The sequence below is a fragment of the Microcaecilia unicolor genome, chromosome 1, assembly GCF_901765095.1.
Source record: "Microcaecilia unicolor chromosome 1, aMicUni1.1, whole genome shotgun sequence".
Taxonomy (NCBI): domain Eukaryota; kingdom Metazoa; phylum Chordata; class Amphibia; order Gymnophiona; family Siphonopidae; genus Microcaecilia; species Microcaecilia unicolor.
In genome coordinates this window covers 266,038,809-266,062,536 of record NC_044031.1, presented here as the reverse complement: position 1 = coordinate 266,062,536, position 23,728 = coordinate 266,038,809, and the positions used below count along the sequence as shown (strand labels likewise).

General features: G+C 44.4%; 1 protein-coding gene across 2 annotated transcripts in view; it reads left to right on the top strand.

The window, feature by feature from the left end:
* Positions 1-5,543: 5,543 nt before the first annotated feature.
* Positions 5,544-23,728, top strand: part of ENTPD3 (ectonucleoside triphosphate diphosphohydrolase 3) — a 110,056-nt gene continuing 91,871 nt past the window's right edge. Inside the window, exon 1 of one of the 2 annotated variants that reach the window (XM_030190029.1) lies at positions 5,544-5,602. The gene's annotated coding sequence lies outside the window, so the exon portion shown is untranslated. Of the gene's footprint in view, positions 5,603-6,849; positions 7,006-23,728 lie in introns of those variants that run through there. The other variant, XM_030190028.1, reaches the window with a different exon arrangement.

Here is a 23,728-nt window from a genome sequence, read left to right as displayed (position 1 = left end):
AAGGGCCCTACCTACATACATTATTTCTGCCTTTGCAACATTTAAGGACATTTTTGCCTGTTTCATCCAGTAAGCAGAAATGATAAGTAGTAGTAGTAAGTGATTCTACCAAAAATATTTTTCATTTATACAGATAAATCCTGAACATGGTTTTTGACAGGGACAACGAATTGTACATCATCTGTATATATCAGGGGTGTATCTGCGTGGGACCACAGGGGCCTGGGCCCCTGCAGATTTCACCCTGGACCCCCCTACCGCCGTTAACCCTCCCCCGCCTACCGCCAACCCTTTCCCCGCCTACCGCCGTCACCTACCCCGAGGTCCGCTCCTGCCGGCTTTTTAAACTATTACTTCAGCTGGCGGGGGACCCCAACCCCCGCCAGCCCAGCCGAGGTCTTCTTTAACTTCTTCATCCTCGTGCTGTTAAAGCTGCATGATGCATCCTTCCAGTTGGACGGAGTTTGACGTCGCAGCACGTTGTACGGACGTCAACGTGCTGCGATGTCAAACTCCGTCCAACTGGAAGGATGCATCATGCAGCTTTAACAGCACGAGGATGAAGAAGTTAAAGAAGACCTCAGCTGGGCTGGCGGGGGTTGGGGTCCCCCACCAGCTGAAGTAATAGTTTAAAAAGCCGGCAGGAGCAGACCTCGGGGTAGGTGACGGCGGTAGGCGGGGAAAGGGTTGGCGGTAGGCGGGGAAAGGGTTGGCGGTAGGCGGGGGAGGGTTAACGGCGGTAGGAGGGGAGGGTTGATGACGACGACGGCAGCGGTGGTGGTGGGGGGGTTATAATGTGCCCCCTCACTCTAGCCCCTGCCCCCCTACCGCCGAACCTCAGATATGCCCCTGGTATATATTCTATACTATATGTGTAGATCTTGGAAGACATCTCCCAGAGACACCATAAATAAATTAAATAGTACTGCTGATAGGGCTAAACCTTGTGGTACACCACGCGTCATTGGACAACTAGTGGATACAGAATCCTGTACTTTAAAATGAAATTTTCTTCTCTGCACGTACGAAAGAAACTAAAATAAAACTTGACCCCTTATGCCAAAATTTGACAATGTATTAATTAGGAACTGATGGTCCATAGTGTCGAAAGCTGACGCAATGTCAAGTGTGACAACGCAGAAATTAATGTTCTGGTCCATTCCGATCCTTAGTTCATCTATCATTGATAGCAATAGAAATTTGACACTATAGTTGGGTCTAAAACCATATTGAAAATCATTTAACAAGTGATTATCTTCAACAAACTCCATTAGTTGGTGCAGCACTGCTTTCTCAATGATTTTAGCCAGGAACGGCAGGACGGAAGTTGGTCTGTAATTATTCATTATTTTTTAATCAAATGTTGATTTTTTTCAACAATGGTTTGATTTATCAGTTGCATCTTTAAGGGGTCCTTTTACAAAGGCGCGCTGAAAAATGACTTGTGGTAGTGTAGGCGTGGGTTTTGGTCACGTGCAGATCCATTTTTCAGCGCGCCTGCAAAAAAAGCCTCTTTTTTTTTTGCTGAAAACGGACGTATCTTATGCAGGCCCCAACAGAATATTGATTAGGACCTGCATAGGCTCTGGCAGTTATCCCTACCAAATTTAGCCCCCGATATTCAGTGTCGGTACCTGGACATGGCCTGGCACTGAATAACTGCGGCTAATCTAGCCGGCAACGATCAGCATTTTAAAAAATGCTGTCCGCCACCTGCTGAATATTGGTCAGGAACATTTTTTTTTAATGTATGGTAAAGGCCACTTTGCCCTAGTGCCAGCTTTCAAATAAGGACAGACACTTTGCAAAAAAAAAAAAAAAAATCCCTGCAAAAAGACATTCAACCCTGCATAGAAATCTTATCACACCATAACGGCCTTAACCCACCTATGAAAAGACAGTGTTATAAATGTTACACTGGGCTCTAGAGTTACTGGGAAACTGGAACAAGCTGGACTGTTACAGATTTCTACTCAGGCACCACATACTAGAGGAATCTTTCACCTCAGTCACTCATGCTGAACATGGACAACCCCTTGCCTGATACAGAATAGAGAACCACAAAAAACATGCAGATAAAAACTGAAATGCATCCCCTCCCCTCAAGAAAGCCAGACTCTATAAGCAGTGAAAATATTGGTCATAAATAGAAATCTATTTTCTCCTGTACTCTGCTAAGTACAAAAATAGAAAAAATGTACATTTACCACAGCAGACACATTCTAATCCTTTAAATGTATTAAATAAAATTTTTCTTTTCTACCTTTGTTGTCTGGGCACTTTTCTAATTGGATTGGGTTGGCCCCAGTCTGTTCCACTTTTCTGGTATCAGTCTTCTCCTAAATTCTTTTCTATGTTTGCCTTTCCATTTCTTCTCTCTCCTCTTTTCTTCCTTTCCTTCTCTACATCTGACACTGATCTTTCTCTTTTTATTTCACTTTTCTCTTCTATCTCTATCCACTCATATGTGATTTTACCCCTCATCCTCCCTTTCTCTCATCCTCTAGTCCTTAGTTTCTTTCTTACCTCTCATCTACCTACCAGCTTTTCCCATCTCTCTCTCATTCCCTCTCCAGCACTCCCATTGGCCCCTCTGTCTTCCCCCAATCTCCTATCCCCTCTATCTTTCTCCCACTCCCCCATCTCCAGTTTCTATCCTCTGTACTCACCCTCTCAGCCCTCATCTACTTTCACTGCTTCTTATCCCCTTATCACCTCCAGTTCCATCCATGTTTCTCCTTCCTTCCTTTTCCTCCAGGCCATTCTTCAATATTTTACCCTCTAACCTATCTCCTATTGCCTCTTTTTCACTATTTTTTCAGTGCTTCTCATCCTCTCCAGTTTTCCGGGTCATTCACACTATGTATATACTTCATCCCCTTTCTCTTATCCCAATTTCACACCTTCTCTTATACTCCTAAACCATCTAACACCTCTTCCTCGTTCATACCTATCCCCACAAAATTTCCATCAGTCTCACCATTCCCTATCCCCTACCTCACTATCCCCTCCAAATTCCCACTCTCTCTCCCATCCATAATTCCTTGTCTGCCCTGCAGTGCACTTCTATTCAATCACTGTTCCAGTTCTTCTGCTCTGTTCCCTTGTTCCCCTTTCCTCCATCCAGTGTCATCTAGCTTCTGCTGTGTTCCCTTTCCCCCTTAGTCCCATCCAGCTTTTGCTCTGTTTCTCATGTTCCCCTTTCCTCCATCCAGTCCCATCCATCTTCTGCTTTGTTCCTCTCTCCCCCATCCAGTTTCTGTTCTGTTCTCTTTCTTTCCTTCCCTACCCTCAAATTCCATCCAGCTTCTGCTCTATTGTTCCCCTTTTCCCTAAGTCCCAACAAGCTTCTGCTCTGTTCCCATTCCCCTCCCCCCCCAGAACCATCTACCTATTCTGATCCCCTTCACCCCATGTTTCCAAATGCCATCCTTGGCCGGTTGTCCCAGCACTTGACTTGTTGTAACTGGTCTTTTGCCAGCTATGACTGCACAGGGTCACAAAGCAGCTCCTTGTTACAGGGGCTGCACGATTCAATCCTGTTCTCTTTGAACCACAGGGCTCTGTGACTATGGAGCTCTGCGTAGTTCACAGCCAGTGTCACATAGCCGCATCAAAGGCTGAATAAGGGGACCACACTAGAGAAAGCATTCATACTAGTATTTTGTTGCATGTGGGAAGATTATGTGAGGTTGTCTTTATAGAAAGAGAAAAAAAGCAACACTGGGCCTTCAGGATAGAGATAACGGTCATCCTTTAATCTGAAAATGACCCGACACGGGCCGTGTTTCAGCGTACAAATGCCTGCCTCAGGGGTCTAACATAAAAAACATATAAAAAATGAACATGAATAAATATTAATCAAAACAGGCATTACATATATAAAAATGTAAAATTGTATATATATATTGCTGACAAACATTTACATAAATATATATTCTCCCGATGTTGATACAGCACAAGCAGTGCCACTCGCTAGACAATAAGATTTTAAGCTTTGCAAACAGGGGGATCTCTAGAATTGTAGTAAGACCACAGACGCTGTGCAACACTTAGTATATGTTTATGGAAAGCATTCACCGCATATATTATGTACATTTTTTGCTAAATAAATATACATTTACAACACGACACATTAATGTATACACATATCTTTAGATTATTTATTATGCTCCATAACACTACAGTACAATGGGGGTACCTATCTTTTTTGAAAGATATTTTTAGAGGTGTATGGAGCGACGAGGTCATTTTTAACGCTGCCTTTTATGTTACAACTAGTAAAACAGGCCCGTTTCTGACACAAATGAAACGGGCGCCAGCAAGGTTTTCCTCGGAGTGTGTATGTTTGAGAGAGTATATGTGAGATTGACTGTGTGTGAGAAAGGGACAGTGAATGTGCGAGTGTGTGTGTGTGACAGAAAGAGAGTGAGAGTGCTGACTGCGAGTGTGTCTCGTCTGTCCCCCCTCCAGCCACCCAGCGATTCTCCCCTGCTCCCCCTCCAGCCACCCAGTGATTCTACTTTTTCCCTTGCCCCCCTCCAGCCACCCACCAATGCTCTTCTCTCCCCTGTCCCCCCTCCAGCCACCCACTGAGTGTCCTCTGTCCCCTGCCCCCTTCCAGCCACCCAGCGATTCTCCTTTTTCCCTTGCCCACCCTCCAGCCACCCAGCGATTCTCCTTTTTCCCTTGCCCCCCTCCAGCCAGCCAGCGAATCATCTCTCTCCCCTGCCCCCCCCTCCAGCCAGCCAGCGATTGTCCTATCTCCCCTGCCCCCCTCCAGGCACCCAGCGATTCTGCTCTCTCCCCTACCCCCCTCCAGCCACCCAGCGATTCTCCTTCCCCTTACAGCACCACACCGCCCAAATCTCTGCCCCTCCTCCAACCGCCCAACCTCCGCTGCCGTGCACAGCTCAGCGTGCACGCCCACTGAATGGTAGAGCCAATCGCCACCGTGCGCCCGCCCTCCCACCTGTGGTTGGTCAGTGCTCCGTGTGACGTACCTGGACGTACGCTGATGTCACTTCAGGAGATGGATACTGCTTTAGAGAGAGCATGAATGCTTCAAGGCTTCACTTTCTCAGCTTCAGAATGTTGGAGGTGCGTTTTATTATATAGGATATTGTATGATGCTTTTTAAAGACATTTTTCTGCAATGGAACCTTGTTTATTTCCAAAAGAAATTCTTGTACACTGTCACATTGCATGGGAAGTTGTCTAGCTATTTATTTATTTATTATTCATTTATTTATTAATTATTAATCATTTGTTTTTCTATGTAACACTACAGTCACCTCTTATAAACTTCCTTCATAAGTAAATGGGCAATTTGGAATTTCTTGTGGAAGTCTCTGCACTGAATAAAGGAAATAATGTTTGCATTGACTATGGCACATATTTTACTGATGGAGTCATATTATATTTTACCTAAGGGAAGTTTTTTGTGCACACTATATTTATTGATATCTGGGGATTGGATACGCTCATGTTTTCATCTTCATAAAATGATTAAATAATCCTCCTTTGTTTTATACTAGGCAATATGCCCTAACTTCGTGGTTCATTTCCATTATTCTATATTATACACATAAGAACCATTTCGGTAAGATCATTTCATTATCGCTTCTCTGATTAGGCAGTAGATTCTCCTTTCTACAATATTTCAGTTCACAATCTAATCAACTTGTTTTAGTTTTCCATTGTCTAATAGTACTGTTTTTTTGCTATTGATTATGAATTTGATGAGATTATTGACATGCAGATGCTATGTTATGTTTTATTTTGTGAAATTGGCAACTTACCTGATCTTGCTATGTTATTGTTTTTTTTTTTTTTACATAATTTTAATTATCAAACCATTTAACTTGCTCTAGTCCTCTATTGTCAAATTTTAATGCTGTTTTGATTCTTTTGTTTTTTTTATGAATTTGATGACTTGCCTATTGGTTTTATGTAAATGTTTGTCAGCAATATATATATACATTTTTACATTTTTTATATATGTAATGCCTGTTTTGAGTAATATTTATTCATGTTCATTTTTTATATGTTTTTTATTTTACACCCCTGAGGTAGGCGTTTGTACACCGAAACACGACCCCTGTCGGGTCATTTTCAGATTAAAGGACGACAGTTATCTCTATCCTGAAGGCCCAGTGTTGCTTTTTTCTGTTTCTGTTTACGCTTCTTTGCTGTTTTTACCCTCTCTTCTGTGACTAGGTTGTCTTTATAGGCACATATTCACATATATGCCTTGTTATAAAATTATGCCCCATGTCCTGTATAGGTATCTGGTATGTAAATGATTAATACTAACAATAATAACAAAGGGCCTTTAGACATCTTCCTCTTTTGTCTGTGTTCCTCCCCCAAAATCATATAGCACTGAAAGGCACATTTCCATAGGTATAGTAGAAAAAGAAAGAACAATATTTTTAAGATGTCACTTTGCTTTGAAATAATACAAAATTCTTAAAGAAAATAGGCCAAAAGAAACAGAAGACTGACAGAAAACCCTCCCCTGCCCTAGCTAGATGTAAACTCCGGCACTTTGAATTTAGCAGGCCAAGCATTGGGGATCATCAGTAGGGAGGTGTATATATGTATATATATATATATATATATATATATATATATATATATATATATATATATATATATATATATATATATGAAAAGAGATGAGTGCATGGATACATCTCCTGACCTGTCTGAGCAGGAAAGGAATGTGAGCTCCCCTCCCCAGATTAATGGGGGCCGAGGATACTCCCCTGCAGAGGGGTGTGACTGAAGAGGAAGTCCTAGAAATTCACCACTAATGAATCAGTAGCCTCCACAGTCCTCTCTCTCCCTGGCAGCTCGGAATCAGTCTTCTGGCATCTTTCTTCCTTTTACTCTGTCAGATTTTTTTTTTCTACTTCAATTTGTTTCCTATTTACCTGAGTGGAGTGGTGCAAAACCTCAAGAAGACTTTGCAGATTGTAGCCACAGGACTACTAATAGACGGTAAGGATAAGAGCAAGGATACTGAGCCTATGGAAGTGGAGCAGGGAGAAGGGCTAGAGCTGGGGGGGGGGGGGGGGACATAGCTTAAAGTACTACTAAAAAAGGGCTGCTGCTCATTAGTGATAAGAATTAGGTCTGGGAAAATACAACAGCTGAAAGCATGTTAGACAAGTCAAGGATGTGTTCTTAGAAATTTATGGAGACATTTTGCCCCCTTTTACACTGTACTGTATGTTTTTGAATGCCTTGCAGTAGGTTTGCAAAAACTTAAGGTTTAACTGAGAGTTACTGTATACTGTCAGTAGGCTGATACAAATGCATCAGTTTCATGATAAATGTGTGATTTCTGGACAGGATTAGATAGTGGAATTTCTACTCTAGCTTGGGAGAAGTTGTTCTTAATCAATGATCACTGGTGCCTAGTTCCCCCTTTATTCCTGAACAAGGTGCATGCTTAAAATTGTCTCCTGTTATTGCTATGATAAATTAATAGAACATTTTGGGGAGTTTTAACTCCTCTGGGATTTACTTGAAAATGAAGCTCCCCTCCCCCCTTCCTTTTTATGAGCATGCCAGTAAGGAAGGTCCTGCCGCTCAAAAGCCTGGAGCAAAATTAAGAAAAATGTAGTGTCTGTGCATGGAAGTACATACACAAATCAAATATTGAATCAAATTCTATATCTGATCTAAGCTGAGATGTTCCTACTGTCTTTCTGATTGATCAGAGGACTCCCCCTTGTGGTTTACAGTGAAACACAATCAATTCATAATAAATACGTAGTCCAAATACAAATCAATGAATTCAAAGCTAACCATATGAAAAACTTAATAAAGACACTGTGGATACACACAGTCTGCCTTTAGAAGGAGCTTGTGAATGTGGTGGTGTGGTGGAATTGGATTCTGCTTTATAAAAAATATGAGCAATCTGCAGTACTCTCCCTGTCTGGACACAAATCAGCTATCCGCAAATGGAAGTCTTTAGACCTTTTTCTATCCAATAAGGACTAATTTTACAGTTAGAACTCAGCACTCTGTACCATATTGTGTGTTTTGTTCTGTTCTGTTGCATTTTCTGTGGTGTATTGTTATGATTTAATAAACTTATTATAACATTAAAAAAAAAAGGAGCTTGTGACAGCATGTTGAATTTTAGGGCTGGCATGTCCCAGTACTGCATGTTTTTTGGTTTACTCTTAGAGGAGAATATTTATATAGGGAATTTCCACTTATTTCTTCAGGTTCAAGGTTTGAGAAAATGAAACACAAAAGGACTCTCTGACTTCAGTACAGTAAGGAGAAGGGTGTTAATAATAATACAGGATTCCCACTCTCAGATTTATTTATAGAGAGGCTCATTCAAAATGATCACAAATATAGAAGACACTATACATGCAAAGTACAGACGGCAATTTTCATAGCCAGTTTGGAAAGGGATATATATTTTTTTAGCTTAGGCCTTTTCATTAGTAGGTCAAGGTGTATTACATTCAGGTACACTAGTTATTATCTGAGGCATTTGGAAATCGCTCCTTAGTCCAGATAAAAGTGTGATTGCTCTCTGACACATGTACATTTACTCTCATTGAACAGGGTGTCTAAGGGCCCCTTGCTGCATGCAGAATCCCCTTTTGCCGCAGCGGGTAAAAAGGTGGAAAAAAGAAATGGCCGTGCGGTAAATTCGCACTTGCAGCGTGGCCATTTCGGGGGAGCACTTATTGCCACCCATTGAGGTGGTGGTTAGGTCTCCTGCGCTAACCCAGTGGTAACCAGGCAGCACGTGGCACCTTGTGGTGATAATTTTTAAAAAAATTCCGGCAGTGCCAGAAATGCTGCGCACTGGGGATGGAACTACCGCTGGCTGCTGCGGTGGGCTGGGCGGTAGTTGCAGAGTGCCGCGCGGTGACCCTTTAGTAAAAGATCCCCTAAATGCAGGTTTAGGGTATGGATTGCAACAACACACAGACTTTTCTCTCTGTGTGTTGCTTTAACCAGGGAAAATACCAGCAGGAAAAGGATTTAGTATATGTTGGTACTTTTCCTTTAGTCAGTTTTCAAAGTGAAAGCCCATGCACACCTTATACAAGACCAGATGCAAACTTCATCAGTTGAAAGCCCCCCCCCCCCCAAGATTTTACAACCATTCAGGCATTGTGAAAATTGCCACTTTTTGTCAAGCAGAATTATTTGGCAATAAAGCAGTCTCTGCAGTGGAATGTTAGATGGAGTCAGCCCCAATGCAACATCTGTTATATCAGTTCTTTAAAAGTAATAAATAGAAACCAAACAAAAAGATAATAAGCTGATACCTTTTTATTGGACTGCATACAGTTTTTTTTTCAAAGGCCAGAACCATCTGCTAGGATAATAGGAGCAAAAGATGATGGTAATATCAAAATGTATAAGTAAAACAGAGAAGTATTCCAATGATAGCCTCACCAGGAAGGGTGGGGGTGGGGAGGTGAGCAGCAGGGAGAGATGGGTGGAGGAGTGGCCTAGTGGTTAGAGCACAGGTCTTGCAGAGGTGGCCAGTTCAAATCCCACTGCTTCTCCTTGTGATCTTGGGCAAGTCACTTAACCCTCCATTGCCTCAGGTACAAAATTAGATTGTGAGCCCTCCTGGGACAGAGAAATATCCAGAGTACCTGAATGTAACTCACCTTGAACTACTACTGAAAAAGGTGTGAGCAAAATCTAAATAAATAAATGATCAGAGGATGACAAAGCAGGAATAATTTTATGGTTTATAATGTGATAGAAAACCCAGATCTCTGTAAAGTTCTGTCTTGTGGTTATCAAAATATTGTATCTTCTTAACATCAAAAATTTTACATTCTTGGATAGTTTTAACATTTCTTTCTTAGTATTCTGACCAGAAAACATATGATTTCTTTGCATCTTTGTGTGCTCTGTGAATGACAGTGCGCTAGGTTTCAAGGTGTAGGGTGATCATTTTTAGGTGATGCTCTGTGCATGTTATCAGAGAATATTCGAAAAGTAGTATACAAATATCTCTTCTTGAATCTTTGCATACAGATGCAGTATGTAGTCTAGGAACAGGTAAGGAAGGAGGTGGTAGAGGTGAGGTGGAAGGGCATCCGGGCACTGTACTTTAGTTCCCTATGGCATAATGTATCATTCTGAGTGCTATGTGGGAAGCTGAAAATGGAACATGGAGAAAGAGAGAGAGAGAGAGAGAGATAGAGGCAGGGCTTTTTTTGAGGGGGTACTTGGGGGTACTGAGTACCGGCACCTTTTCCATTGTCTACTAAAATTGGCCCATGGTCCCCAAGTTTTAATGAAAGAGCTCAGACTCTACACACCAATTCTGCCTTGTCATAGATTCTGTGACTGGTTGCAATTTTCCATTGTCTACTAAAATTGGCCCATGGTCCCCAAGTTTTAATGAAAGAGCTCAGACTCTACACACCAATTCTGCCTTGTCATAGATTCTGTGACTGGTTGCAAGGGGCCTGGCTATTGTGGGATGGGTCTCTCAGTGATCACCCTACCCCTAAAGAGTGGCCTGGCATTTGAGTACCGGCACCTTTTTCGCTAGAAAAAATGCACTGGATAGAGGGCACATCTGTTGGTCTATGTGTAGTACTTTATGAACAATTTGTGGAAAGACAGCCCTGGTTAGATGATCTTTTGAGCAGTGTTTCCATAATTGTCCTTGGGACTCTCCAAAAGACTTGATTTTCAGAAGAGCCACAAAATATTTGTATATAATCTTCTGACATAACTGAGTGTTTTGGTTGGCTAGAAGAACAGACCGCTGCAAAATTCTCATGGACCGGATATGGAAACGGAAATGCTAAGTTACCTAATTCCAGGCTGGAAATGTTGGGCCAGTCCCGGTTTTGAACTTCTATTACAAAGCAGTGTGGTGTTTGTGGTGCCTGATCCTGCCCATTGAAATCAGTGCTGCAAGTTTCATAAGGTACCAGGATGGGGTGGTTAGAAATCCAGGACTGGCCCAATATCCCCAGCCTTGAACTGGGTAACTACTAGGCATCTTTGTGGAAACCACTGCTCCCCCGCAAAGGAAATCACACTAATGGGGAGTGAGTGAACCACACACTGGGGAAAGTGATAGCTGTGAAGCATGAAATGTCTCTATACCTATTCTGGACTAGTTTGAGGATCTGAACGCTAGATGGCAGCAATAAACCCAATGCAGTCGAAGCATCTATTATATAGCAACAGAAGACTGAAAGGATGTGGATCCAAGAAACAGCGCCTACATGTAAGAGCCTGGCTGTGTGACTTTCTTCAGTTTGTAAGAATTCTGTTTTCTTCCTTTCCCTTCTCCTGTATTTATCTTTCGGATCCTATGTCTATTTGTCTGGAGCCTGGGATGTTGCAACCTCTGAATGTATGTGAAGGAGGCTTCACTCTCTCTCTATATTAGAGCGTCAAGGAGGGCAAAACTGAAAAGGCAGAGGGAGAGACGCTAGACTGCTTAGACATACTTGGGCAGCAGAAATAAGCTTTATGTGTAGGGAAAAGAAACTTGGTGGGTGTTGTGTTGGGATTGCATACTTGGTGCATTAAGTGTTACTTTTTAGTGATCAGTGGTGACCACAGGTCTTAAGAAACCTGCAGCTACACAAGTGGACGTTTAGATAAAATCTGTTTATACACAGACCACTTTTAAATATGTCAATACAATTATTGTGAGGTTCTATGTTTATATTAATCTCCTCAGCCCTCTAGAAGACTTTCGTCAAGTGGAACAAAAGAGTGCTGGTACTTTTTCCCTTAAGTCAGTTTTCAAAGTGAAAGTGCATGCCAACCTACCATATACAAGACCAGATGTAAAATTCACCAGTTAAAAGTACCTCCTCCCCCCTCCAAGATTTTACAACTATGTGGGCGCTGTGAAAATTGCCCTCTCTCTGTCAAGCACAGCACCTTTAGCAAGCAGAGCATCATAATTTAAAAATGGCTAGGATGTCATCACCTAACCAATGGCATAGCCAGACTGCCAATTTTGGGTGGGCCTGAACCCAAAGTGGGTGGGCACAAATTTTTTTCTCTACCCCCCCCCCCCCCCCAGCAAAATTTAGTCACACTCAGATGCATTTGTCATATAGGGTAAAGTGCTGCTTTTCAGTGCATCCGATTTCATACAATTTATTTAATAGCCTAATCCTTTTCAGTGAGCTTTCAGAGGCCAAAACCTCCTGCCTCAGGTCAGTATAATGCTGTTACGGTATCCTCTCCTGACCTAAGGAAGGAAGTATTGGTCTCTGAAACTTTATTAACACCATATTACTTTATCCTAAATTAAAAATAAAATTATTTTCTTTACCTTTGTTGTATGGCTATTTACTTTTTCTCATTGTGTTGCTCCCAGTCTCTAGATTCTGCTTTCCTTCGTTTTCGCTTAACTCTTCTGCCAGGGTTTCCTGGCCATTTGTCATTTTTCTCTCCTTTTTCTTTGCTTTCTTCAATATTTTTCTGTGTCTCTCTGTGTCCAGATTTAATTCATTCTTACTATCCATTCTTTAATTTCCTTCATCTACTTATGGCTTTTCATCTTTTTCTCACCCCTCACCCCATGCCCCTTCCTCTTATTCTCCAATCTTTCACTACTCCCCTTTTCCATGCAGCAGCTCTCCTCTTTCTCTCCCCATCCTTCCAGCGTCTCCCCTCTCTCTCCCCATCCTTCCAATAGTCTCCCCTCTTTCTTTCTGCATCCTTCCATCCAGTGTCACCTCTTTCTCCCTACCCTTCCATCCAGCGTCTTCCCTCTTTCTCTCCCCATCCTTCCACCCATCTACCCTCTCTCCTGATCCTTCCATCTAATGTCTCTCTCCCTCCTTCTAACCAGTGTCTATCTCTCTACCCTTTTCTGTTCAGTGTCCCTTCTCTCTCCACATCCTTCCAGTCTCTCCCCTTTCTCTCTGCATCCTTTCATCCATCTCTCCTCTTTCTCTCCCCATCCTTCCATCCAGTGTCTCTCTCCCCATCCTTCCGTTTTCCCTCTTTCTCTGCCATCCTTTAAAAAGATTTTAAATGCTCCCAGGTTTCGACCTAATTCATGTTTAATGTGGGATATAAATGTCATAAATAAGTAAATTAATAAATAGAAACGCTGAATGTTGAGCACCTGATTCTCATAACATGATGTCTGTTTTAGTGGCCCTTTACCAGGAGAAAAAAAAAATCTCTCCACGAATATAATAACCTGCCCCTCCAAATGACACACTGATTAAAATTTATAACAAACTACTTCCTCTGTGTACATCCGTATGCTGCACAAGCTGGAATGTTTGAAAATATAAATGAGATTAAAAATAAAAATGCTACCAATAATAAAGAAGAACAACGTGGGATGAAGCAGCTATCGGTTTGCTTTATGTTGAGCGAAAGCAGAACGACCCCTGCACGAGGAAGGGGAAACACAAATTAACCTAAGTGGCTTCAACTATTGACGTCACTTCATCTCCTGTTCTCAATGAATCCTCTTTGCCGGTAGGTGAGCTTAACGACGAGAAAAAATGTTTTTTAAAAAAAGCGCGGCACCGCAGGCAGCCTGGAAGCATTGGCTGCTGGCTCTGCAGGCTCCTCCCATCTCTTACGTCACTGCCCATGTTTTGCTCCAGGGGCAGTGATGTAAGAGATGGGAGGAGCCTGCAGAGCCAGCAGCTAATGCTTCCAGGCTGCCTGCAGTGCCGCGCTTTTTTTAAAAACATTTTTTCTTGTCGTTAGCGTTGGCGTTCAGCTCAGTCAGCTGAGCGCTTCTTCTTTTTGTAGTGCCGGCCCTGCTGCTCAACAGGAAAAGCAGCAGTGGCCGGCAATGGGAGCTGGGGCTGGCGCGGGCCTGGAGGAAAAGTGGGTGGGCGGGCCAGAGCTGAAATTGGGTGGGCCTGGGCCCACCCAGGCCCACCCATAGCTATGCCCCTGCACCTAACGTGTGGCTTTCAGCTAATTAACAGCACATGTAAAGGCTGAAAGATGGAGTCTTTCCTCCCTCCCCCTTCTTCAAAAAAAGATTACAATTCCTGTGCACAGAGCCGGGGCTCACACAAAAAAGCGGTCTCTGTTTGGGAAGAATACTTATTTAATATTTTTAAAAACTGAACATGAAATTAATTCAGCTACTAGATTTTTCTTTAATTATTACTGCTTAATTCTATAGTGCTACTAGATGTACACATTATATACAGATACTTTCTCTGGCCCTAGTGGGCTGTTAATCTAAGGTGGATTTTTTTTGTACCTGGAACAGTGGAGGGTTAAGTGATTTGCTTAGGGTCACATAGAGCTGCAGTGGAAATCAAACCCAGTTCCCCAGGAGCTTGACTCACTGCACCAACCATTAGGCTATTCCTCCACATCTGAAGAAAACAATCTGCGCAGTTTTACAGCTAAAAATCTGCCTCATCTGCTTTTGAGACTCAGGGGCCTCTGTGATTCTCTGAAGAGCTAGCCCACCTGAGAAATACTAAGCAATCCCTGGCTGGGTCTGACTTAGGGCCTCTTTTATCAAACCACACTAGCGGTCCCTGGTGTGACGATGCCGACAAAGCCCATGCACTTTGAAATGGGCTTCGTCAGCATTGCCGCACAGGAACTGCTATCGTGGCTTGATAGAAGAGGCCCTTAGTCTTCAGATTAATCACTTTAGTGTCCTTTTTCTACAGCTTTGCATGCACTAACAGAATTAGTGCATGGTAAATTCTAAGAAAACCATAGGTATAGAATAGGCTTCTTAGTGTTTAGTATGCACTAAGGGGTCCTTTTACTAAGCCGCAGTAGGGCTACCGCGTGGCAGGGGCGTAGCTACATGGGGCCACGGGGACATGGGCCCCTGTAGATTTGGCCCTGGGCCCCCTGCCGACTACCCCCTCGACCCCCCTCCCACTGCCAACCCGCTGCCGCCGTCGGGTACCTTTGCTGGCGGGGAACCCCAACCCCTGCCAGCTGAGGTCCTCTTCTCTGGCGCCACCGCTTTGCTGATCTGCAAGGCTTCGTTCTGTTTCTGTGAGTCTGACGTCCTGTGCTTTGATATATTTAATTCAGCCTCCAATTTTAATGTTGACATAGGCATTGTGCCTGAAAACCATAACTCTGGCTGCTGTGATTTTGTTCTGGTGACCCGCGGTCTCATGCTCACTATGCGTGAACACATATCCCAAAAAGTGATGCCATTCAGTGACTCTAGCAGCCCTTTAGAATCCTAGGATAGAATGTGTGTGTTTACACAGTAAAGATGAGAAAAATCCATCTGCTTTCCAGTCCGATGTTCCCTTAAGACACAAGAGACTGTGGTTTAGCAGACAGGACAGACTGAGTTCTCTGATCTTCCTATGTACTTTGAATTGCTGCTGTGTGGGAACAAGTTACCCAGCTGTGACATGGTATATTACTATACTTCTGAAGTGATAGGAATGATTTCCATTGTAAGGATGCATTAGGAAAGCGTAAAAGACCACAGAACATGTGCTCAGGACATTTGTTACAATTAAAATTACGATTAAATTTATATTCCACAATAAACCATTCTTGGATCAGTGTGGATTATAATATAAGAATACCAGGTCATCACTAGGGAATTACATCATATTAAAATATACATAAAAACATAAAAAGTAACACTATATCAAAAATAGTAAAAAATTATATCAAATATTTTCAAAAATAACAACTTTTTAGCACAAATATTTTTGAAATAAATATGCTTTTAATAATTTATGAAATTTCAAATAAAAAAAAGTTAATTCAGTTTTGATGGGAGCAAATTCTAACGTTGGACCGATCAATAAACAAAACCCATTGAGGGAATAGATTTAAATTTCTCTCCCTTGAGCATACAGTATTGTAATAACAGAATTTCTTTTTCATAAGCAAGATCATAAAAGTTGTTATGAAACAAGCTTTTAATAAAATAATGTATCAGCATATACAATCCTTAGCTAAACAAGGGAAATGGGACTTGATATACAGCCTTTCTGAGGTTTTTGCAACTACATTCAAGTGGTTTATCAGGTACTTATTTTGTACCAGGGGAAATGGAGGATTAAATGACTTCCCAGAGTCACAAGGAGCTGCAGTAACCACTGCAAAGTCCACTGCACTAACCACTAGGCTACTCCTCCACTGATTTAACAACTTTTGAGGGCTTGACAAATTCAAAGAAGGGAGACAGTTTTTTCTGCCCCATGAAAAACATCAACCTGTCTGGTTTGTCTCTTAGGAAGAACCTTTGAAACATCTCAGGATGGTTCAGAAGTAAATTGGGAAGTGGGAGGATGGAATCGAAAGTGCACACATTGAAATGTGACTGTGTGTTTGCAGTGGTTATGAAACGATGTATGAGGGGAGAGAGTCTGATGTGAGAAATGATTAGGAAACTATGTTTTTCCGGAAGGCTGTGGGCCTATGGACTAATCACTCAGAGAAAATGGTGTAAACATGGCAGTGCATACAGGGGATAATTTGAAATGTTAGACAGATTAAAGTGGTAAACTATCTCTGTGTACTGGAATGCCAGAACAACACATTCTGTTTGGGGATTTCAGTTACTGGGGGGTGGGGGGTGGGGTTCAACAGATTTTGGATTTAGTTCATGCTTTTTTTCAGTTGTAGCCCAAGACAAGTTATATTCAGGTACAATAGTTGTCAGATGCATGTTGGGTATAGGGGTTAGGGCTGTGTGCTCAAATTTAGGGGGTGTGGGTTTGATTCCCACTGTGGGTGTTTGGGGTTAATGTTTTATTTCCCCTGTTATAGCTGCTGCAATGTGCTAGGTAGGTGTGTGTGATATGCTGAAAACTTTTGTATTGGTTGCTTGAGAATGCTAACCAATGGGCTTCCCCCCTCCCCCTTTCTACGTCATCTCATAGGTTGGTATTTGGCTGCAAAACATTCTAGTAGATATGGAGCTTATGGGTGATCGGGGACAGAGCAGTTATAGGGGTGCTATGTTTGTGGTACTTACTTCAGGCTCTGAGGCACTCCTGCATGCGCGGGATTAGAGTGGGGTCCAGTGGTGTTCCTAGGGTGGCTGACACCCGGGGCGGATCACCGATGCGCCCCCCCCGGGTGCAGTGCGACCACCCCACCCCCGGCGAAAGGACACCTCCCCATGGCAAAAGGACGGACACCTCCCCCCGGGTGCATTTTTACCTGCTGGGGGGGTGCCGCACGCCTGTTGGCATCGCTCGTTCCCTGCTCCCTCTGCCCCGGAACAGGATGTTCCGGGGCACAGGGAGCAGGGAACGAGTGTTGCCGACAGACGTGCGGCACCCCCCCAGCGGCGTGCACCCAGGGCGGACCGCACCCACTGCCCCCCTTGGTACGCCACTGGTGGGGTCTTCATGTTGGACATGCCTGTACTGGCGCCGGAGCAACTCAAGATCCTGGTGAATTCCAAAGCGTCTGCAGATCACAAGTTGATAGAGGCAGGGTTCAGGTGATGGGCCTTCTTGGCGTCACATACATTATTATTTTGGACAGCAAGTTGTGCAATGCTCCTCACATAGCCTGTGACATAGCAACAGGCAGATGGGGGAGGGGGAGCTGAGGGGGTGGGTGTGCATTACACAAGCACAGATGCTGTGTGAGCTGAGGTGGCCATGGGGACAGAGCATGGCATGATAGTCTTTCTGTGGAGCATGTGCATTATTGCTGGGAGGTGGGGCTGGTCAGTGGGGTGAAGCAGGTGCACCTTTGGGTAGCTCAGTATGCTGTAGTGAGCTGTTGCCAATGTTCCAATCAGTATGTAGGCATGGGCCTGAATGCAGGGGGGGGGGGGGCAGATATGTGCAGTGATGTAGCAAGGGGGGTGGGGGGACGGTCCGCCCCGGGTGTCAGCTCAAGGGGGGTGTATTTTATGCCTTTGCATTTAGGGAAGTGGAGATTGAGGAAAGTTCGGGATGATCTTTTAGCATTTCTGGGTGGTAGGTCTATTAAATCAGACATGTATGCAGGGGCTTCACCGTGAATGATTTTGTGGACTAAGGTGCATACTTTAAAAGTGATGCGTTCCTTGAGTGGGAGCCAGTGTAGTTTCTCAAGTAAGGGTTTTGCACTTTCGTATTTTGGTTTTCCGAAGATGAGTCTGGCTGCTGTGTTCTGGGCTGTTTGAAGTTTCCTCAGTATTTGTTCTTTGCAGCCTGCGTATAGTGAGTTGCAGTAGTCCAAGTGGCTGAGTACGAGTGATTGCACTAGGTCGCGGAAGACAGATCTTGGAAAGAATGGTCTTATTCTTTTCAGTTTCCACATGGTGTAGAACATCTTTTTGGTTGTGTTGTTCGCGTGAGTCTCAAGTGTTAAGTGGCGGTCGATGGTGACTCCAAGGATTTTTAAAGTTTCTGAGATTGGCAGATTTAGTTTAGGTGTGTTAATTGCAGTGAATTTATTCGTGTTGTATTGGGAGGTAAGTATGAGGCATTGAGTTTTTTCTGCGTTCAGTTTCAATCGGAATGCATCTGCCCAGGTGTTCATGATGTGTAAACTTTGGTTGATTTCGTTGGAGATTTCATTGATGTTTTGTTTGAAAGGAATATATATCGTTACATCATCGGCATATATTTTGTCAAGGGGGTCATCATTAGGTTGAAGATAGTTGGCGAGAGGGGGGATCCCTGTGGTACTCCACACTCAGGTGTCCATGCAGCAGACGTAGTTGAGTTTGATGTGACCTGATATGAGCGTAGGGTTAAGAACCCCTTGAACCAGTTTAGGACATTGCCTCCGATGCCAAAGTATTCAAGAATGTGTAATAGGATTCCGTGGTCAACCATATCAAAGGCACTTGACATGTTCAGCAATGTTTGTTTGTTTTCTTATGAAAAAAATCAATAACATGTATTGCAACAACAAAGGGACTTCAGTGCATGTGACCCTGCCTATGTATGGTGCTTACACATGAGTAGTGCTGTGATCATGGGGAACAATGCATCACACTCACCTTTCCAAGCTTCTCCTTTTTGATCTCCATACCCTCATTGAGACATTGTGTGGGGCAGGTGGTGGTGGTGCTTCATGATTTGTCTCCTGTGCCTCAGGCACAGGAGAACCAGGAGCTGTGTCTCCTGCATGGAGAAATTAGGCTCCCTGTGGAGTGACATAGCTGGGCACCATGGGTGTAGTTTGGAGGGCAAGGGGGTCATTACCTCTCCCCAAATGGCTTGCCACCTCTGGCATTGTCCTGAGTGGTGTGGCATCTCCCTCTTTACTTCCACCTTCCTCCCTGCAGGATCCAGTATCGCACACTCGCACCCCCTCCCCCTCCTTCAGCGTCACAGTCTTTAAGGTGCCCAGGCCGCTGTCAGCGTTAGTGATGTAAGCATACTGCCTTTGGCCTGCCCTGGAGGCCTTCTCTTTGCAGTGTCCTGCCTACGTGGAAACAGGAAGTTGCTGCACAGAGAAGGCTTCTGGGGCAGGCTGAAGGCAGCGTGCCTACATTGCTAATGCTGCCAGTGGCCCGGACAGTTTGAAGACTGCAACACTGGAGGAGAGGGAGGGGGAGAGCGATCCCAAACCTCGCAGTGGAGGGGAGGGAGCGTGAACCTGGACCTTGCAGGGAGGAGGTAGAGTGATCTTGGACTTCACAGAGGGGGGGTTAGAGCCATTCTGGTCCTTGTGGGGGGAGGGAGAGCTATCCCAGACCTTGCAGGGGGAGAGGAGGAAAGGAGAGAGGGAGAGCAACACTGAACCTTGCGGAGGGGAGGGAGGAAGGAGGGAGACTGACACTGGAACTAGTGGGGGGGAGGGAGGAGAGAGGGAGAGTGACACTGGTCCTCATTGGGGGGGATAGTGGAAGGAGAGAGGGAGAGTGACACTGGACCTCACTGTGGGGGGGGATAGAGGGAGAGTGAAACTGGGCCTTGGGGGTGGCAGTGGAAGGAGAGAGGGACAGTGATAGTGGTGGGGGGTCGATAGGAGAGAGGGACAGTGACACTGGACCTGGGGGGGGGCCCTTTGTGGAAGGAAAGAGGGAGATGCCTCACTCGTGGATGGGAAAAAGAACAAACATGCAAGATGGGTTAGAGAGAGAAATGCTTGACTATGGGGAAGGGGGAAAGGAAGCAAGAGCTTGGATGAGGAGCAGGGGAAGAGAGGGGGAGAGAAACTGTCTCCCCCATGAGGGAGAGAGAGAGAGAGAGAGAGACATGCTGGGATGGAGGATTAGAAAGATGGGATATGTGGGGGACAGATTGGGAAAGATGCTGTATCCAGGCAAGGGGCAAGGGAGAGAAAACGAGAGAGAGAGAGAGAGAGAGACAGACAGACAAAGATATGCCGTACCATGGGGAGGGGGCAAAAGGGAGATATACTGGCCTTGGGGTCGGAGTGCAGGGCCAGAAGTGGGATGGGGGAGGGATGGGGTCACAGAAGCCAGATACTGAACATAGGAATAGGGACAGAGACACAGAGGGTTGGTCCTGGACAGGACAGAGACACAGAGGGAATGACGGTGGACATGGAAGAAGAAAAAAGTCAAATAGGAGATAATGGAAAGCAGAACATGGATGGGACTGGGGCAGAGGGATGAAGCAGAAAATGGATGGGACAGAGAGGGAAGGAGCAGGAGATGGATGGGACTGGTGGGGGCAGGGGAAGGAGCGGGAGATGGATGGGGCTAGATGGTGTGGATGGGAAACAGAGTACAAGCTGGGGCTAGGGGGTGTGGGGGAAGAAGCAGGAGATAGATGGGACTGGGGATATAGGTAGAGGGGAGGGGAACAGAGCAGAAGATCGATGGGACTAGGAGGTGTGGGTGGAGGGGAGAGAGAATTATTGTTTTATATGGATACAGGGGAGGGAAGAGAGCGGAGAAATGCTGGACATGGATGGAGGGGAGGAGAGAGGAGAAGTGCTGGACATGGATGGAGGGGAGGAAAGAAAAAAGAAGAAGATGCACATGGATGGAGATGAGGGAAAGGGAAGAGAGGAGAAAAACTGCACATGGATGGAGAAAATAGGCAAAAGCTGGATACATGTTATACCTCCTCCAGTCAATTTCACGGAGGAGGACCCAGCTTTTACTTATAGATGTAGGGCAAGAAATGAAGAAGAAAGGAGGAAAGTAAAGATATAAATGGAAAGGAAGCCCTCGAAAGCGGGAAGTGCTGAGAGGGAAGCAACGCAAGAGGAGACAAACCTGCCTGCATGCCTGCCTCAGTGAGCACTGCTGCCTTCACTTCCGGTTCGCCGTGACTTGGAGAGGGCAGGGGAGAGAGGCGACATGCTGGACATGGAGGGGAGGGCAGGGGAGAGAGGAGAATCGCGACTTTTGGTAATGAAAATTTTGGAGCGCGGGAGCAGGAACGGAAGGGAGCGGGCAAGTGAGGGACCTCAGGAAAAAGGTGCCGGTACGCCGTACTGGCTCGTACCGGCACAAAAAAAGCACTGACTGTAATAATCCAGTAAATCCAACATCAGTTCATGCTCTACCATATGAAATGTGCAGGACATATCAAATTGCAAAACTATGCCTCTACAATGCACACTTTACTCAATATCTGACAGTAAAGTGATCAGTGTCATTTCAGTGCTGAACCCTTACCTAAAGCCAGACTGAGAGGGTTGGAGAATATTATTATTATCCAGATAATCCATTAATTGAGATGATCATTTTTGATATTGTGGTGTTTCTTATGTCCCATTATCAAGTAGCAAACAATATTCACTTAGATTTATGGCTGGGATAAACATATGTTTATACTGTATTTTATGAATAGTGTATCCCTTTATGAATAGTGTATCCCAGGATGTAATTCACATTCCACAGTAGGAGAATTCCCTGACCAGTTTACTTCTCAGAATCTGCGAAACCATTGTTTCTCCATTGTCAAAAATGTACATACTTTCTCCTGCCCTGCTATTCTGGTGGCAAACTTGCTTTTCAGTAGTTTTAACCCAGTCACATAGAGGTTATGAAATAAAAAGAGGGAACCATTTATGGCGCATCCCCTGGGCTTTTAGAATGGTTCATATTTATGGTTCAGAAATCTGATTTGAGTGCAATTATGTGGCAATTGATGAGAAACAGTGTGCATTTTGAATTATTTTACTGTAATATTCCCTTGAGCTCTGCACTGTTTATAGATTCAGCTAATTTTAAGAGTAGAGAAAGACATGCTATAGTTAGCAGTGATGTCTTTATTGCTCTTACTACCCTGTTTCCCCGAAAATAAGACATCCCCTGAAAGTAAGACCTAGCAAAGTTTTTGTTTGGCCCCGATGGGACATGGACACAGAAACCTTAATTTTTTTCGCTGCAACCCAAAGACGAAATAACATTAAAGAAATGCAAGAAACAAGACTGAGGTAGAAAATCTATCGTCCAGCGGACTCCTTCCATCCTCCTTCACGCTTTTGTGAAGATCAACTACCGGTAAGTGAGCCTGGAAAGAAAAGAAACATCCCCCTTGCAGAAATAATAAAAGAAAAGAAAATGAGTAACCGAGCCCTTTTGGCGCTGCTCCATCGCCCAAGGGCTAAGTCAGACTAGAAGGATGGAAAGTGTTACGAATGTACAGGAGGAGCGCATAAAGCACTACCAACGGGGAACAGAGCTACCGTAGAATTTTTTTAAAACTTTTGTAATACGGTAGGGATGATCCTGTGCCCTAAGCCCTCTCACAACCTCCCGAGACCCCCAGCCAGAGCAGCCCGGCCCCACATTCCATTACCATCCCTAGTGCATAACCCTTCTCCATTCCCAGCCTGGCCAGGGCGGCTCTGCTCCGCTTGAGTCCTGCAGTCACTGTGGGCAGATAGGCGAGCCACGGCCTACTCCTGCAAGATACCGCCCCCCACTTCAATACTGTTCCCGACCGCCACAGTCCCCCTACTACTCCCGAATAAGACATCCCCTGAAAATAAGACCTAGCGCATCTTTGGGAGCAAAAATTAATATAAGACACTGTCTTATTTTCGGGGAAACACGGTATTTCTGAAACAGTTAAATACAAAACAGGCATTGTTTGTCAGACAGCATACGCGATTATTCACTGAAATAAAGAAGCATTGACCTGTGCCAAGGCACTATTAACAATGGCAGAAGACATTGCCCTGTGCTCTGATCACATTTAAAAGAGGATGACAGGTTGTTTTCATTTTCTGTGTAAGTGTAATGTCCCTTTTCTCTTCCCAGAGCATTTCATAATTGCAACTACACTCCAAAGTGTGCTGTAAATGCATTTTCTTCCCTTTCCAGGTGATGAAGGCACTTCATTTCTGACTTTACAATTTCCAGGACATGCATTATAAATCTTTAATTAACACATACAAGCACGTACACACACACACACACACACACACGGGTTAAGTAAAGCACAGCGTAATGATTTCTGCCACTGTTACAACTGTTCTGGCATAGTGCTTCATTTTGAGTTCACTGTGCATGAAATCATTTTGGTGCATAATCACAGGATGCTTGCTGTCTGTACACCAGAGTATAGACTTGATGCTATCAGGGCAGAGGGCTGTGACTGGAGTGGCAGAAGAAGGACACAGAAGGAGAACATGGAACAGTTGGGTTTCCAGACAGAGACTACAGGAGGTAGCCAGACGGTGCAGTGGAGCACACTGAAAGGCAAGAGAGGGAAGCCAGTTGCAGGTAAGCTTGTTGCCACCAGAACATGGACCTGGTTGGGATGGTAGATGAAGACCAGCCAGCAAATCATAGTTTTCTGCAGGTATCACTGGCTTAAAATTACGAGTGATAGGGGTGGACTGAGGGTGGTCTGGGTCCCCG